A 15389-nucleotide genomic window follows, 5' to 3' on the forward strand; every position below is an offset into this window, starting at 1 on the left:
TTATACCTTTTTACATAAAGACAAGAGAAGACAAAAGGAAAACTGAGTTTACTGCAAAGAAATCAAGAGATGTTATGTCAAGAAAACAGATAGCCTTCATGAAATGTAATACATCTCTGCCTTTACTTCTTTTTCACTGGCTTGGATTAAACAGGTATATGTCACACAGCAAAGAGTATATTTGCTTCAGGAAGGTCTTTAACCTGACAGGTGAGTAGCAGTGTAAGTCCTGTGCTATTATCCAATAATTAATGTAGTGTTTTGAGGAGGGGGAGTTGGGGTGTGATAGTATAGTTGTGACAAGTTACTGTTTCAATTTATTAGAATAGCATTTCTCAGAAGGTGGAGATTTATTCTGTCACATGTGTTCATCCCATATAAAACATTCGCCTTCCTGGGATATTCAATCCCACTACCTGGGAAATGTGATACCCTGGAAAAGTTGAAGCTTTATGGCCACTGGCATAAGAGAAGCAAAGAATTATCTTCTCCATCAAAGTTTTATTAGAATTGCTCTCCTTTCACTTCAGACAACCTGAAAGTTAAATGACAGAAATGCAAATAGAAACTCAAAAGTTTCAACTATTTCCAAATGGTCAGACATTTGGACATCATGCAGGCAAATAAAGATAAAAGAATTAAATAAAACATCCAATAAAACATGCCACTGCTCCACAGTAGCAAATCACTGGCTGAAAAACGTCAGGTAATGTTCCTTAAACTATAGCAAGCTCTCTGCTTTGTTTTGTTTTTGATGGAACATCATGCTGCCAGAATAACAACTCACTACCAAAACAAAGTCATTCAGAACCAATAAGAAGCTACATAAGGGAGACCGACTCAAGATGGTGAAGTGAGAAGAACCAAGATTGAAGCTCTTGGTGAACGAGTGGAGGGTGAGTCAAGGCCGCATTTCCAGATGGATCCTTGTTGCCCACAGAAAGGGAAATTCCCAGGTATAAAAGAGACACGGGATGCCAGCGCAGTGGTGCTCCACAGTGCTCTGCACAAAGCGCACTGGTCTGGGTGCCCTGTTGAGCCGGAAATCTGAGACTTGAGAGGGCAGATTGCATATCCATCTGATTGAACGGGACTTGGACAGTGAGCCAGGCAAGAAGATTCCAGGGAAATGCTGTTTGGGCCAGGGTACTGAGACAAACAAAATGGCGATTCAAAATGCTCTGGGTGGAGAGTTTCACTGAGGGCACAGCTGAACCCAGGACGGTGCAGCTCGGTGGGGGAGGGGCATTTGCCATTACCGAGGCAACCCGCCCCTACTGAGGTACACTCCCATTGCTGCCGCAGCCTGCCATTGCCAAGGCGACCCGCCACAAGAGAGAGACTCTGCCGCATGGCGTAGCCTGTGGCAACAGGGCGGAGACCGCAGCAGCAGGACAGAGCCTGCAGCAACAGGGCGGACCTCACACCAGCAGGGTGGAGCCTCGGCAGGAAAATAGTGACTAGACTGCCTCCTAGCTGGGCAGGTCAGCACAACGGACACATAAAGAAAACCCCAACCCCCCGAGACAGAGCATCTGAGAAAAAAAGGGGTTTTTTATGAGTTCTGCTACAACAGAATTAAATGTAGCAGCCTAACAGCCCTGAATGAACAACAGAGCTAACAGATCAGCACTTGAGCTCCTATAAAGTACAGACTGTCTCCTCAAGCAGCTCCCTAACCCCTCAATATCCAGAAGACTGACATTTGGCAGGCGTCATTCTGGAACAAAGATAGCAGAAAAAGAAACTGGTAGCATCCCTCACTGTTCCGCAGCCGCTATAGGTGCACGCCAGACAAGCAAGGCCTGGAGTGGACCTCAGCAATCATACAGTAGAGAAGCTAAACTGGTAGAAAAAAAACAAGCAACAAAAATACTTCATCATCAATAATCTGAGCGTCCATTCAGAGACCCAATTGAAAAGTCAGCAACTACTCAGACCACAGGTGGATAAATCCACAAATATGGGAAGAAACCAGGGCAAAAAGGAGGAAAACACCCGAAACCAGAGCACCTCGACTCCTACAAAGGACCAAAACTCCTCACCAGCAAGGGAACAAAGCTGGATGGAGAATGACTGTGACGAAATGACGGAATTAGACTTAAGAACGTGGATAATGAGAAACTTTTGTGAGCTAAAAGAACATGTTTTAAATCAATGCAAAGAAACTAAGAACCTTGAAAAAAGATTCGAGGAAATGATAACAAGAATGGATAACTTAGAGAGGAATATGAATGAATTGAAGGAGCTGAAAAACACAATATGAGAACTTCGTGAAGCATGCACAAGTTTCAACAGCGGAATTGACCAAGCAGAAGAAAGAATATCAGAAGTCAAAGATTAACTCAATGAAATAAAACGAGAAACCAAGATTAGAGAAAAAAGCGCAAAAAGGAATGAACAAAGTCTCCAAGAAATGTGGGAGTATGTGAAGAGACCTAATCTACGTTTGATAGGTGTACCAGAATATGAGGAAGAGAATGAATCCAAGCTGGAAAATACTCTTCAGGATATTAGCCAGGAAAATTTCCCCAACCTAGCAAGGCAGGCCAACACTCAAATAAAGAAAATATAGAGAACACCACAAAGATATTCCATAAGAAGAGCAACCCCAAGGCACATAATCATCAGATTCACCAGGGTTGAAATAAAAGAGAAAATACTAAGGGCAGCCAGAGAGAAAGGTCGGATCACCTACAAAGGGAAGCCCATCAGACTCACAGCACATCTCTCAGCAGAAGCCCTACAAGCCAGAAGAGAGTGTGGGCCAATATTCAACATCCTTAAAGAAAAGAACTTTCAACCCAGAATTTCATATCCAGCCAAATTGAGCTTCATAACTGAAGGAAAAATAAAATTCTTTGCAAACAAGCAAGTACTCAGAGATTTTGTCACCAACAGGCCTGATTTACAAGAGCTCCTGAAAGAGCCACTACACATAGAAAGGAACAATAAGTACCAGCCATTCCAAAATCACACTAAATGCTAAAAAGCATCAACATAATGAAGAATCTGCATCAACTAACAGGCAAAACAGCCAGCTAGCATCAAAATGGCAGTATCAAATTCACACATAACAATATTAACCCTAAATGTAAATGGACTAAATGCACCAATCTAAAGACACAGACTGACAAATTGGATAAAAAACCAAAACCCATCAGTGTGCTGTATCCAGGAAACCCATCTCACATGCAAGGATACACAAAGGCTCAAAATAAAGGAATGAAGGAAGACTTACCAAACAAATGGAGAGCAAAAAAAAGCAGGAGTTGCAATTCTCATCTCTGTTAAAATAGACTTTAAAGCAACAAAGATCAAAAGAGACAAAGAAGGCCATTAAAAGGATCGATACAACAAGAAGAGCTAACAATCCTAAACATATATGGACCCAATACAGGAGCACCCAAATACATAAGGCAAGTTCTTAATGACTTACAAAGAGGATTAGACTCCCATGCATTAATAGTGGGAGACTTTAACACTCCACTGTCAATATTAGACAGATCAACCAGACAGAAAATTAACAAAAATATCCAGGGCTTGAACTCAGACGTGGAGCAAGCAAACCTGATAGACATTTACAGAATTCTCCACCCCAAATCCACAGAATATACATTCTTCTCAGCACCACATCACACCTACTCTAAACTTGACCACATAATTGGAAGTAAAGCACTCCTCAGCAAATGCAAAACAACTGAAATCATAACAAACAGTCTCTCAGACCATAGTGCAATCAAGTTAGAACTCAGAATACAGAAACTAACTCAGAACCGCACAGCTTCATGGAAACTGAACAACTGGCTCTTAAATGATGACTGGATAAACAATGATATGAAGGCAGAAATAAAAAAGTTCTTCAAAACCAATGAGAACGAAGACACAACATGCCAGAATCTCTGGAACACATTTAAAGCAGTCTCTAGAGGAAAGTATATAGCAATAAGTGCCCATATGAGGAGAATGGAGAGATCCAAAATTGACACCCTATCATCAAAATTGAAAGAGCTAGAGGAGCAAGATCAAAAAAACTCAAAACCCAGCAGAAGACAAGAAATAACTAAGATCAGTGAAGAACGAAGGAGATAGAGACACGAAAAACCCTTCAAAAAATCAATAAATCCAAGAGCTGGTTTTTTAAAAAGATCAACAAAATAGACAGACCACTAGCCAGATTGATAAAAAAGAAAAGAGAGAACAACCAAATGGATGCAATAAAAAATGACACAGGGGAAATCACCACAGATTCCACAGAAATTCAAACCATCATCAGAGAATATTACAAACAACTCTATGCACATAAACTAGTAAACCTGGAAGAAATGGATAAATTCCTGGACTCCTGTGTCCTCCCAAGTATAAACCAGGAGGAAGCCTAAACTATGAATAGACCAATAACAAGGTCTGAAGTCGAGGCAGCAATTAAGAGCCTACCACACAAAAAAAGCCCAGGTCCAGATGGATTCACAGCCGAATTCTACCAGACACACAAAGAGGAGCTGGTACCATTCCTTCTGAAACTATTCCAAATAATCTAAAAAGAGGGAATCCTTCCCAAATCATTTTATGAGACCAACATCATTCTGATACCAAAACCCGGCAGAGACCCAACAAGCAAAGAAAACTTCAGGCCAATATCCATGATGAACATAGATGCAAAAATCTTCAATAAAATATTCGCAAGCCGATTGCAACAGCAAATCAAAAAACTTATCCATCATGATCAAGTAGGATTCATCCCGGGGATGCAAGGTTGGTTCAACATATGCAAGTCTATAAACGTAATTCACCACATAAACAGAACCAAAAACAAAAACCACATGATTATCTCAATTGATGCAGAGAAGGCCTTTGAGAAAATTCAACAGCCCTTTATGCTAAAAACCCTCAATAAACTCGGTATCGATGGAATGTATCTCAAAGTAATAAAAGCTATTTATGACAAACCAACAGCCAATATCATACTGAATGGGCAAAAACTGGAAGCATTCCCTTTGAAATCTGGCACTAGACAAGGATGCCCTCTTTCACCACTCCAATTCAATATAATACTGGAAGTTCTAGCCAGAGCAATCAGGCAAGAAAAAGAAATAAAGGACATTCAAATAGGAAAGGTGGAAGCCAAATTGTCTCTATTTGCAGACGACATGATAGTATACCTAGAAGACCCCATCACCTCAGCCCAAAAACTCCTGAAACTGATGAGCAACTTCAGCAAAGTCTCAGGATATAAAATCAATGTGCAAAAATTACAAACATTCCTCTACACCAACAACAGACTTAAAGAGAGCCAAATCAAGAACTAACTGCCATTCACAATTGCTACAAAAAGAATAAAATACCTAGGAATACAACTCACAAGGAACGTAAGGGACCTCTTCAAGGAGAGCTACAAACCACTGCTCAATGAAATCAGAGAGGACACAAACAGATGGAGAAACATTCCATGTTCATGGTTAGGAAGAATTAATATCGTGAAAATGGCTATACTGCCCAAAGTAATTTACAGAATCAACGCTATCCCCATCAAGCTACCATTGACTTTTTTCACAGAACTGGAAAAAACCACCATGAACTTCATATGGAACCAAAAGAGAGCCCACATTGCCAAGTCAATTCTAAGCAAAAAGAACACAGCGGGGGGCATCACACTACCGGATTTCAAACTATACTACAAGGCTACGGTAATCAAAACAGCATGGTACTGGTACCAAAACAGAGATATAGACAAATGGAACAGAACAGAGACATCAGAGGCAACACAACATATCTACAACCATACAATCTTTGATAAACCCGACAAAAACAAGCAATGGGGAAAGGATTCCCTGTTTAATAAATGGTGTTGGGAAAACTGGCTAGCCATGTGCAGAAAGCAGAAACTGGACCCCTTCCTGACACCTTACACTAAAATTAACTCCAGTTGGATTAAAGACTTAAACATAAGACCTGGCACCATAAAAACCCTAGAAGGAAATCTAGGCAAAACTATCCAGGACATAGGAGTAGGTAAGGACTTCATGAACAAAACACCAAAAGCATTGGCAACAAAAGCCAAAATAGACAAATGGGACCTAATGAAATGCCACAGCTTCTGCACGGCAAAAGAAACAGTCACTAGAGTGAATCGGCAACCAACAGAATGGGAAAAAATTTTTGCAGTTTACCCATCTGACAAAGGGCTGATATACAGAATTTACAAAGAACTCAAACAGATTTACAGGAAAAAAACAAACAAGCTCATTCAAAATTGGGTGAAGGATATGAACAGACACTTTACAAAAGAAGACATATATGAGGTCAACAATCATATGAAAAAATGCTCATCATCACTGGTCATCAGAGAGATGCAAATCAAAACCACATTGAGATACCATCTCATGCCAGTTAGAATGGCGATCATTAAAAAATCTGGACACAACAGATGCTGGGGAGGATGTGGAGAAAAAGGAACACTTTTACACTGTTGGTGGGAGTGTAAATTAGTCCAACCATTGTGGAAGACAGTGTGGCGATTCCTCAAGGCCTTAGAAATAGAAATTCCATTTGACCCAGCAATCCCATTACTGGGTATATATCCAAAGGACTATAAATCGTTCTACTATAAGGACACATGCACACGAATGTTCATTGCAGCACTGTTTACAATAGCAAAGACCTGGAATCAACCCAAATGCCCATCGATGATAGACTGGATTGGGAAAATGTGGCACATATACACCACGGAATATTATGCAGCAATCAGAAATGATGAGTTCGTGTCGTTTGTAGGGACATGGATGAATCTGGAGAACATCATTCTCAGCCAACTGACACAAGAACAGAAAATGAAATACCGCATATTCTCACTCATAGGCGGGTGAAGAAAAATGAGAACACATGGACACAGGGAGGGGAGTACTAAACACTGGGGTCTATTGGGGGAAAAGGGGAGGGCCAGCGGGGGGCGAGCTGGGGAGGGATAGCCTAGGGAGAAATGCCAAATGTGGGTGAAGGGGAGAAAGGAAGCAAAACACACAGCCATGTGTGTACCTATGCAACTGTCTTGCATGTTCTGCACATGTACCCCACAACCTAAAATGCAATAAAAAATTTAAAAAAAAAAGAAGCCACATAAAGTCTTCTTATTTGTTCTGAATGACTTCTACCCTTTTCCTCACTGCCTCCTGATGAACATCCACAAACACACACACACACACACACACACACACACACACACTTCACCAAAGGTTTCTTGAAGAAGTATTGCTTCCAACAACAAGGATAAGGATTTTGTAGAACTCCCTCTTGAACTCACTTCACAAACTAAATGTTTATGACCAAGGCAGAGACTAGCAATACATTCAAAGTTTATAATAGAAGGTAGGGCTCTGAATTGTCAATAGTAGCAACAGCAGACCAAAGTCCCAACAGTGTCAAAGGATGTATTATAAAAATTAACTGCTCCACAGCAACCTATTCTTGGGAATCAACCCAGCACTGTGGAAACCAAGAACCACATTGCCCCATCAATAACTGGAAGAATCACTTTTGCATCTCAGTGCCCCAGGCCTAGCTCATCCAGGTGCTAGGCCACCTCTACCGGCCATCAAAGTGTCTGGTTCCACTTTGGGATCCTGAAAAAGAGTCTCTGTTGGCTTTCTAACCCTAAATCTCTATTCTTTGCTATTTGTGAATCTTCATGCTGTAGGGGCAGCTGTTAACCTGCAGTGTCACATTCTACATGTTTCATTAAAACATCTCATAGTCATCTAGGTGAAGATGTGCCATAAACAATTGCCTGAATGTTAAAAAGTGGTTGAAAATACAGAGTAGATAAGGTCAAATTGCCTGAATTTGAATTTTAAATCTACTACTGGGTAAGTTATTTAACATTTATAAACTTCATTTTCCTAATCTGTAAAATAGCAATAAAAATAGTACCTCATACGGTTGTTGTGAGAAGCAAATAAAATTATCCATGTAAAACAACACAATTTCTGGCACACAGTAATAGTCTCAAGTATATGCTAGTTATTACTATCATTTTATATAGTAGATATACTATCTATGTTATGTATTAGATAGATAATATATACTACATGTAGCTATTATTTATATCTATGGAATGAACTGAATGTAGAAGGTGGAGATGTCTTACCAAAAGTTGAGGGGCCCCTGGGCAGTGAACGCTACCAATGCAGCTGGCTTCCTTAAAGACCAGAACAAGCAACAGGCTATGGCCAAACCAGTTGGTTTGGTGGTATCCAAACCAGAAGATGATATCTATCAACAGAGCATGTGAAAGCTAAGCTTATATGTAAGGCCACTCCTTGATCCAAATACCAGGCTGCTCTTCAAGCATGTGTCACTTACTAAACAGTAAATGAAACACAAAGAGCCTTGAATACCTTCAGTGTCACATTTCAAGACTTACAGAATAATTAGGAAAAATCTCAGCTGGCAAAACTCTTCCTGGCTTGCCCTGATGAGCAGACCCTCTTTGTTTTCCGTTAGTGTGTGTTGTCGTCACAGTAACTACAGGGCTCCAAATACAGGCACAGGACATCATTTCCTCATGTGCACTTAGGCTGCCACACTGAAATAGCATTATGAAATCAGCAATGCCTCTTCCTTTCCTGTTGTGCTTGGTACCACAGAGGCAAGGCCTAAAATGAGTTACTGAAGACATAAATATATGAAAGAAAAAGAATGCTTATTTATTCCCATTACTGTGTCATCTATGACTCGTGTGTGCATGTGCCCGTGTGCGTTTGTGTATGTGTGAAAACCTAATTTTTGCATAGATCTTTTAGATAAACAAGGGCAAGTTGGCAGTAACGGCATTGCTTGGTGGTGCCAGCAGTTCATCAGGACAACGGAGTCAATCACATCTTTTGGCCTGAAATCTTTAGCAAATTATTTTTTAAAGAATGCATTTGGCCAACTCTGATGTGTCCATCTCATATCATTCTTACCCCTTTTCCTTTTCCTTACATTTTTTTCTTACACCTTTTCCTTTTTTTACACCTTTTCCTTACAAAGATAAGCAGCAGATAATTCACTTCTTTAAAGTAACTTCGGAAGGTTGCAGTTACAGTTCTTAGAAAATCAAAAAAGACTATATATTCAAGTGCAGACTTATAAGGTCCTTCATCAGTGAAGCAACCTCATCGTTTCCTCATGTTTTGGTCAAGGAGGTAGGAATAGCATTTAAGCAAGCAAATAAAAACAAAAAAATCCTTAAACCTTAAGGGCTCAATTAAAATCAGAGTACTTGAGATAAATTCTGGATTAGCTTTAAAAAAATCTTTTTAGTTTGTCTTTCACGGGCCTCAAAAACACATAAATCACCCAATATTATGCACATTGACACCATTTCCCAAAAAGGGAAAAAATCCAAACCTTCTTTTGATGTCTTAGTGTTGCTGTGGCTTAAACAAAGCCCTCAGACACAGAGCAGCATGGGGATGCGGGTTTATGTTGTATTACTTCACTTCTGTGCTGGGAGTTTTTCAAGTTCTGCAACCAGCTGGTTAACAGCCAGTTAAACTGCTCAACTCATGTTTGACTTTCTTTATTCCAAATTCTTCCACAATGGGCTGCCTGGTCTTTAAAATTAAACTGCCTCAGCTACTACCAGAGAAAGGAATATTCTGCCTGTAGCCTTTCCCTTGGGAAATGGTCAGTCTATGCTTTAACTAAGGGAAAGCATATTCTGCCTGTAGCCTTTTGGCTACAGGAAAAAAGAAAAATATAATCCAATATACTTTCCTGAGGTTCCTATATTTTTGCCCTACTACCACTATAATGTATTCTGCAAAGCCAGGAAAAGTTATTTCCTTCTTTTCTTTCTTTATTTTACTTTTCCTTCCTTCCATTGTTAATTTCTTTCCATACAAAGTTTTCATTAGAGAATGACAATTTTATAATTCATTTTGCCTCATCTTTTAAATACTTATCCTTTCAATTGGGAAAAATAAAGTAAAATTGACAGATTTAAACCTTATCTGTCTTGTATAAGGTTTGTTGCCACTAAAGCTGCTAAGAAACTTCCCTTCTTATAAGGGTGCTTTATATGTTTTTGTAAAGTATACAGAATATTAAGTAGAATACACATACACACACATCTTATGAGATAACATTTTTTGTTTGTCTTGGAATGTACTTTTATTTTCATATTTAAGACAAATGAATAGGATTAAGAGCAATGAATAGCAAGAATTCATTTCCATTTGGTAAAGTTAAAGTTAGCTTAAGATGACCTTTTTTGGTCTTTTTATTTTTATCTGTTACTAGGTTAGCAAAACAAAACAAATCGTCTAAGAAATAAAAAATGATAAATTTAATAATAATGTGTCCTTGCATGGAGGAGGAAGTCTTCATTACTGTACATTACCCAGTGTAGTCGGCTATAAAAAGACACCCAAGCACTATGTATAAACATACTTTATCTCCAAGTGCAAATATAGAAACCATAGAACAGTCTGTGCTGTGGGTGATTTCTTAGCCTTTTTAGTAATGGTTTTATAAGACAGCAGACTGCTGAGTGATAAGGGAGACTTTGAAACATAAATTCCATACTAAATTATTGGCTGCCGTTCAAATTGTGTCTGCTTAGAGTACCCAGCAGCAAAGTACGTTTCAAACAAGATTCCAAACTTAAAAACTACATTCTCCTGTCTTTCCTATGATCTATGAAGTTGAGATCACAAACTATCTGCATCCAAGAATTTTGTATGCAATAAAGATTAAAGTAAACAAATAACTACATTTAGGTGTAAGAAAGCCACCTAAACTTATTGAGGAATAAATTATAAACTATAGATATTATAAGTCATTTAATGTTCAAAACAACTTTATACGGAAATATCATTATTACCCTCATTTTACATATGAAGAAACTGAGGCACAGAGAGCAATTTGCCTAAGGTCACCTTGAGCTGAAATCTGAACCCAGGCTATCTGGCTTACTCACTCATGCTACTAACCTTTTCTGACTCCTCTTCCATGAACATACTCTGGTTATATCTTCAACTCAAACTTAAGGAATTGAAATGTATTTTATTAACTTATCTTTTTTCTATTGCTATATATATTAAATATAATGTAAAAACAAATTTACACTGCAGGCTTTTAGATGTCATTTTTCTAATAAATTGTTACCAATCTTTCTTCTCTTAAATCTCCTGTTAAAATAAATTTCAACAAGAGCTTGCCCCCTCACTTCTCCTAGTGCTACCTTTCTAAAACCCACAAGTTTAAAAAAGAAAGATTAGACAAACGAATGAAGAGTATGGATTAAACAAACTCTGTAAAATCATGTATCTTAAAGCACCTGCTTCATGAAGAAATGCTCATCTGGCGAACAGGAAAACACAAGTAGCATTATTTAGACTGGGTAAACCCCAAAGTTTCACTTCTAAATAATAAGTAAAAATTATAACCCCAAGGAAACCAGTGCTTAATGAATACATTAAATATTTCAGAAATTTCATTGGAAAATTCCATAGAGTTTCTTACTGAATATCCATTTAAAAGAGAAAATTTCACCACTTTGACCATCTTAAAATATAAAGAGAATGTTTTTCTTTTGCTGGATACAGAACAAATTGCTTTAAAAGTATGATTCTTGCTTTATCTCACCCAGTAAGGCTACAATTTTCATGAGCAATTAAAGATAATACTGAAAAATGTCTCTTTTTAAAAACATCAAGAGAAAAAGAACAGAAAAAGGATCATAATGTATTTAAATGTTTTCTTGTTCAAAGCCAAATTCTATTTCATGACCCACAAAGAGAAGGAGCCATGATTTAAGTGAAATGCACCAAAAGTAACTTTAACTAGAACCTGGCACCAAAAGATGACAAAAGTATGTAAGTTACAGTATTTAGAGGTCTAGGTAGATACACAGGATATGTGTGTGTGTGTGTGTGTGTGGGTGTGTGTGTGTGTGTGTGTGTGCATATATACATACACAGTCCAGTCCTATCTCCCCTTTCTATTTTATTCCTGTGAGATACAACACCATTTCCACAATCAGGTACCTGAGTGTAGTTAAAAGTGTTCATAATATTTCTGCACATGGTAAACCATGAAGACTTTCCTTGAGAAATTTCTGAAGTAAAAAGCTATTAACTTGAGTTGTTTTTCTTGATTTTATACTTATCCATACTTTTTCATGTACTTATCATCAGATATCTAGAGCCAAAACTGTGAATGGAACACCCACAATGTGCCTGGGACTGAGAAGCTCCAAAGCCAAGTGATGCTTAGGATACTACCTTGCACCTAATAGATGTCATAAAATTGTTGTGAATATAAAAAGGCAAACCCTACTTTAAAGTACCCTAATTATAACAGAGCACCAAACTGTCTAAACTTAGAAAGAATCACTTTTAAAATGTATGGTCTGGAAAGTAGAAGACTCTCATCTGGGTCTTAAAGAGTACACAGGACCAGAGAGTAAATGTCTTCCATACAGGTAGAATAACATGAGGCAAAGCTGGGGCATTGAAATGTTCACTGTGTATGTGTTTGGAGAATGGGCCATAATCTGAAATACCTGAAGCAGAGGGACCTTGTTGTTGAGTCATGGTAGTGAGACTGGAAAAGTTAAGTAGGTGCCAGATGATGGAAGGTTTACAAAATACCCCAGCCTGGGTGTTTGGCAGCAACTACAAGTCCCAGCAGATAACCGAAGAGTAGATAGGCAAACATAGCAATGCTTTAGTAAAACCAATCTCGTGGACATGGGCAAGATGATTTCGATGGCAACAAGGAGTAGGAGGGAGCAGCATTTTTACAATCCAAACCAGGGTGAAGAAAGCAGGCATTCGTGTGGTGGAAGACATGGCAATGGAATCTGAAAACTTTTACGGTAAAGGAGAAAGGGATGGTTCCAAAAATGTCACAGAACTATGAACTTGAGTCGATAGGAGAACAGATCTGCATTGTCATGGAGAGCCTGATTCGTCATATAGTGGAGGAACCATGTGGTTTAGTCTGAGCTGAGTTGTTCTTTATTCTCAAGAATAAATGTACAACAATGAAGACGATTAATGATACTGAAAAATTCACTTCATCAGCAAACATGACTTTTTCATACAGGGCCAACTGCTGCACTTACTTAACGCCACACTGTCCCACTGACTCCAAAAGAAAGTACATACCTAAAACTAATGGTAGATTTTGGCCTTACACATACATTTTTAAGCCAACAATGTGACCCTTCTTAGGATAAAAACAAGAAAAATGTAAAGCATTTAGTTCCGACTTTTCAGAATTCCTTCAGACAAAGCTATTTCATCTCTACTAAAGCACCAGGAGTTTCATTCTCTAACAGTAAAGTTATCAGCATGCATTTGCACTATTATTTGTGCATATTCGTTATATGTGATTAGCTTACTTAATATATAATCAAGTAATCAGAATTATAAAACATAATATGTACTGAAATGGGTACCCTATTTCATTTTCCTGAGCATATTCTATATAACCTTTAATTAGCTTTTCTTAAAAGAGGACCATTTTCTGAAAAGGCTGATATATTCTCATTTGTCAACAAATAATATGTTCAAAACTGATCTTGGATAAATTCTTTCTTTACGTTAAGAGAAGAGACTTAAAAATTCCTCTTAAAATGTGCTTCTATATCTTCTTTGATATTATCCTTATGTTAGAAAACTTACTCAAATCATCATGTTCATTTAGAGGAAAAAAATATTTTTATGCATATCTAGCCCAATTACAAACCACCAGATGTCAATACTAACTATATCACCAATGTACAGCCATAACTTGTCATATTCAACATGAAATTGGTTACTCTAAGCAATTCTAATTAAATTGCATAGCAACTCATGGAAGGGAGACAAGATGCCATCAGATGAAAGGAGGATTTCCTTCACGCTATAGTAACCACATTCATATAAACATAATGCAACTTAAGAAAATGTTTCCTAATTAATTAAATTTAAGTTTTTAAAAACAGAATCTGTTATATCTAAATACAAGCATTACTAAATATTTTAAAATACACAAATATCATTCTCTTGAGTAGTTATAGTCAATAACTGCAAGAGTAGTGATTTAATACCAGGCATATTTTACGCCCAGTCAGAAGATTTGGGGTGACTCTAGTGTAACGAGGTCAGAACCAGCACAAGGTGTACCAGTGTAATCAGAGAATTAGGCAAAAGGAGATATAGCAGCAGGTTTACAAAGTACAGCAACAAACACAAACACCATACGGGACTTTCCTCTCATTTACCACACAAGCTGCTTCGCTAGTTTCAGTAAATGAAAGTTATTTTACTTCCAGGGAAGATATCCTTTTCAATGCTTAGCCATCCCAGTTGTGAAAGGAGATGTGAAATTGTCCTTTGCCGTATTTCTGTTACCTGTCGAAGAGCATTAACTTGGCAGAAATATTTTGATGGCCACTAAAACACCATAAAATTCTCTGTGTTTAAAAGGAATTGGTATAATTTTGAGGAAGAGATGATGTTCCTGACATCTTAAAAATAATTCACAATAGTTATCATAATTTCTAAATGTGTTATCACATCGTAGAACAGGAAGAATCAACGGAAACAGACAAAACAGAATCAGAGAGAACTCTCTTCTTGTGCAAACAGAAATTTCTTAAGAGTGTAAGTAGTTATTTATTTTGGTCTTACCTGACAACAGCTCCTTTAACCAAAGGTATGTCCTCTATGGAGGTAGTTTATCCTTTGAAGAAACCAGTGGCTTGTCTCACAACCCAAGACAGACTCGAGTTCTGAAAAACTATCCAGCCCAAAAGAATAAAGAGGAAAAAGCTTTTCCCACTTTCTTTCCTAGGACTAGCCAATAGCTGAAGTCATGCAGGAAACAGAGCAGAGAGGGGGGAAAGCAGCTTCTTCTCCCTGAAATCCGGATCAGCAGAAATTGGAAGTTGTTTTATATCTCCCACCCAGACTTTTGTTTAAAAGTTTTTTCAACTGTTGCTAGGTGTTGTTGGGTTCTGAGATTAGGTTTCTCCTCTTCTGCTCCCTTCACAACACTGTCAGAGCAATGACTATGCTGAGGAGCTGAGCTCGCGGGTGCTATATTTAACCAGTGTTCTCAGCAAGTCAAGCCTGTCAACAGCTGAGAAGTTTCGAGCCGGCTTTACTCAGTTCCTAGGCAGCTGGGTTATCAGTGGATACAGCGCTGCTCAGCCTGTAAAAGATTGCGGGAGAACCGGCAGACCCTTTTAAGGACTTCTGCTCGTTTCACAGAGGTAATTATTGTTTGAAGCTCTTAACTACAGACTGAGATTTGGGACTTAGGTTTTAAAATGTGAAGAGAAACAGAGCAGCAGTTGTCCTGGGCAGAGCAATTTACTAATGCAATATTCTTTTCAATTAGGCTCTGTCAGATAA

The 15389-nt window shown here is 38.3% G+C and overlaps 1 protein-coding gene across 6 annotated transcripts in view; it reads right to left on the bottom strand.

The window, feature by feature from the left end:
• Nucleotides 1-15030, bottom strand: part of FILIP1 (filamin A interacting protein 1) — a 217429-nt gene extending 202399 nt beyond the window's left edge. For all 6 annotated transcript variants that reach the window (XM_078369562.1, XM_078369561.1, XM_078369559.1 and 3 more), the window contains exon 1: nucleotides 14664-15030. The gene's annotated coding sequence lies outside the window, so the exon portion shown is untranslated. The remainder of the gene's footprint in view (nucleotides 1-14663) is intronic.
• Between the last annotated feature and the right edge of the window lie 359 nt (nucleotides 15031-15389).

The sequence above is a fragment of the Callithrix jacchus genome, chromosome 4 (genome assembly GCF_049354715.1).
Source record: "Callithrix jacchus isolate 240 chromosome 4, calJac240_pri, whole genome shotgun sequence".
Taxonomy (NCBI): Eukaryota; Metazoa; Chordata; class Mammalia; order Primates; family Cebidae; genus Callithrix; species Callithrix jacchus.